This window comes from Equus przewalskii, chromosome 18 (genome assembly GCF_037783145.1).
Source record: "Equus przewalskii isolate Varuska chromosome 18, EquPr2, whole genome shotgun sequence".
NCBI classification, from domain to species: Eukaryota; Metazoa; Chordata; class Mammalia; order Perissodactyla; family Equidae; genus Equus; species Equus przewalskii.
The window spans coordinates 11,943,394-11,947,482 of NC_091848.1; positions in this window are offsets into that span (position 1 = coordinate 11,943,394).

The following is a 4,089-nucleotide window of genomic DNA, read 5'->3' on the forward strand; positions in this document are numbered from 1 at the left end:
TATTGGTATTGATTTCTTTAATCATATTTTCTCTGGGTCCTAGTCGTAGGAAGCAACTAGAGGGCATAATAAAACTACTTAATTCTTGTAAACTGTAGCGACCATCACCATTTCACAGCACACTCAGCATTTTCACATAAGTTGCCACCAGTGGGATTGACTGACTTGAATAGAGTGAAATATTGCCTTTGTATAATGTACATCAAACTTAGTATTTATCTAAGAAATCTAATTCTGCATGTGTACTAACTTCATATACTGGGTTTAAATACAATTTATAAAGTTATAAAATGTTCAACTAATCTATTCTGGTTTAAATTCAATAGGAATTTATTGGAATGTGAAGAAATTAAGGAAAATTAAAAGACAGCCTCTTTAAGAAGTCTGCTGAAATGGAGAGGTTATATTTAATTCACATCTTCATTAATCCAAGCATCTAATGAACAAAGTTTCTTTTTAAAACTGCTACAGTGATGTCATAATTCTATGAGGGCAGTAGTTACCAAAGGTGTTCTAATATGGTAATTAGCACTTTGCCTTTGCATAGATTAGCCTTCAAATTATTATTTTTAGTGTTAGTGGATTGGAGTAGCTAAGGTTGATTTATTAGTGCTTTTTCTTCATCACATTATCTGCTTCGTAGCTAAAATAATTTTATTTTAAATTGACATGGCTTGATGCTTTTCCAGAATGACAGAAAGAAAGCTTGAAGACTGACCATCCTGTGTTTTCATTCTTCTCATAGTACTCCTAGTCTTTTATAATAATATGCATATATTTTAGTTGTTATCTGGTATCATTCTAACTCTCATAATTATCATTTTAGTTAAGTCCATTGTTATGTATATTTGTTACAATGCAGTGTTTTGGGAAAGATTTATTCTTAATTATTCAAGTATTACTAAGTTTTCTGAATGTCTGTTTAGGATGCTGATGATCTTACTGAGAAACAAACTATTTTCTAAATTAATTTTGTTTTGTATTTATATATTAGATTATTCCTACCGTATTGTTAGATTTTAGACTTTTTAAAAAGAAACCAGGAGATTATATATAAGTGATTTTTGCTGTTTTAAATGGTATTTATTTTATGTTTAATTTCATAGGATGATTTTGATAGACAAATTTTAGAAAATTGTTTTATTTTTTCAAAAGAAAAGATTCTATCAGTTCTATTGCAACAGTTTATCACTGTTCTGTATGTTTCAATTCTACAGAGATTGTGCAAATGAGAGTAGTTGAAATGTACTTATATAAAGACAATGTACATGTACTTGTTTTTAAAATACCCTAGAATAATAGTTCTAACATTTGATGCATATCAGAAACATATTTAAAAAATAATGACATCCAAACCCCACTCTACATTAGGCCTACTGAATCAGACAGTCTCTGGGACGTACATACTGGAAAAGCCCCACAGGTGATTTTAAGGTAGACCAAACATTGAGAACTATTATCCTAACCATTTCTTAGTGTTCTTCCTTTGGGAAGCATTTAAAAATGAAGCTCTTGATATAACTTTCCATCTTATACCCAGAGATTTTGAGTCTTCAGAACTTGGACAGAAATACCACCAAGTAAAAAGAAATTGTATTTTAATGCAATTTCTGTCAGTTCTACATTTTTACTCATTATTTATGAACAATATCGAGATTTACTTATTGGAGCATTAATTTCGTAAGACCATGATGTGGTCTTCTGTTCTCTCTGCAACCTCTGCCCCCATTCATTCAAGAGAGATTTGGTATATTTGTTTAAGGAATTAGGTAATTAGCACGTAAATATAGTAACCATCCAGAAATAGGGTGTTTAATTTCAAGAAGAATTACTAAAATAAACATTGTGGATGTGAACAGATACTTGGATTAAAATATCTGGCCAGTATTTCAAATGCTGGAAAATTATTGAAATCAGAATACATAAAGCTACAAAGATGAGTAAGATAAACTCCACCCTTAAGTTTACAGTCAAACGGGAAAGACAAGTCTGAATATAACTAGCAATAAAGCAAGCCAGAGTGTCGAGTGTTACAGTGGCAGAAGGCAGGAAAGGAAATGCTGAGCAGTCAACAGGAGTTGACTGGACAGAGAAAGGGCCATTACTCCCCTGGATGGGCAGACAAGAGATGGCTGATGGGAGGAATTTTCACACAGTTGACCGAGATAGGCAGAATGGAGAGGAAGTATGAAATGGAGAGGAGATAGGAGTTAAAGACATGTTTAGCAATATACGTATACCATGTTACTTGAAATAGTCCTCTATCCTTAGCCTGTGCTGAAGGCGTGGATTACATAGCCAGGTTATAACCCGTGATCTCACACACCCAACCACAGTGGACTGCTGAAGACAGGGATTAGACAGCCACATTTGTAACACGATTCCATACTTGCGACCACAGCGAGCTGAACAGTTCTTAGTAGGGAGAAATGGTTCTTAAGCCAGACTGAGCTAGTTAGATTCTTCCTAAAGAATCTGAGCTGTGACATTCAGAAACTTAGGTATTGGTATACACATAAATGAAAAGGTAATTTAGAACTGGTCCAGAGGCAGTGGAGCAAGTCTAAGTCTAAAGGAAATTATGAATAAGCAGAGAAAGCTGATTTATAGAGCAGAGCAAAGGGATGAAGTAGGTTTGCAGAACAAGCACTTGAGGCCCTATGAGATATAGAAGTGGCCATGGTTGCTGGCTTTGTAGTCCCATTCTTGAGGTGGCACAGCTATACTTCATTTCCTGTCATTGGATACCAGTGATTTTTGCCTGTTACATGCTTACAGTTAATTCCCTTTTTCTTAAACAGACTTGAGTTTGTGTTCCTTGCAGTTAGGCAGCCCTGATGTAGACACCTAAATGTTGATCCTTAGCAATTGAGAAGATGGTGATGCCATTAACTGTGATAGGGAAAATAAGGAGGTTTATGGAAGAGAAGACTTTACATTGGATGTAATGAATTTGATTGGTGGTGAGATACCCATGTGAAAACATCTAGCAGTAGTTGAAAATGGGGCCTGAAACCCAGGAGAGATTAAAGCTAGAGATGAAGATCTTGCAGCATTATCATTGTCATAGAAATAATTAAGCAGCCCTGGGACATGGTACAGAAGGACAAAAAATGAGGACAAATCTTGGGGGAAAGGTATTTAAAGAATGAGCAAAAGACAAATAAAAAGATGGAGAGTGATAACAGGAAGAAAACCTGGGTGGTACAAGTTTCATGAAGACAAAAGTGGCTTGGTACTGGTCACATGGTACATAGGATGATATCAAAGACTACACTGGATTGGTTAATTGGAGCATGATGATCTTTTGAGAAGGCAGCTGCAGTAATAATAGTGGGAGTAGAAGCCAGGTGGATATGGTTTAAGTAGTAGATAAGACACACAGTAGTTCCCCCTTATCTGTGGTTTTACTTTCTGCAGCTTCAGTTACCCACGTCAACTGTGGTCCAAAAATATTAAATGGAAAAATCTAGAAATAATTCATGTTTTAAATTGTGTACTGAGTAGTATGATTAAGTCTGTCACTGTCCCACTCTGTCCCTCAAATCATCCCTTTGTCCGGTGTGTCCACATCGTATATGCTACCCGCTGGTTAGTAGCTGTCTCAGTTTTAAGATTGATTGTCATGGTATTGCAGTGCTTGTATTCAAGTAACCCTTGTTTTACTTAATAATGGCCCCAAAGTGTGAAAGTATTGATGTTGGCAATTTGGATATGCCAGAGAGAAGCCATAAAGTGCTTCCTTTAAGTGAAAAGGTAAAAGTTCTTGACTTTATAAGGAAAAAAAATCGTATGCTAAGGTGGCTAAGACCTACAGTAACCTTTATTACAGCATATTGTTATAATTTTTATTTTTACTATTAGTTATTATTGATCTCTCACTATGCCAGTTTGTAAATTAAACTGTATCATAGGTGTGTATGTATAGGGAGAAAAGTAGAAACCACTGTATTTCTTGCTATTTTGCTTTCAAATTTGAACCCTTGTAAGATGATGAGCAGACGATCTGCAGCACTGAAATGCAAGACTGTACTTGAGCTGGATCTTAAAGGGTGACTGCCAAGAAGAAAAGGGAAAGAAACTCTGATA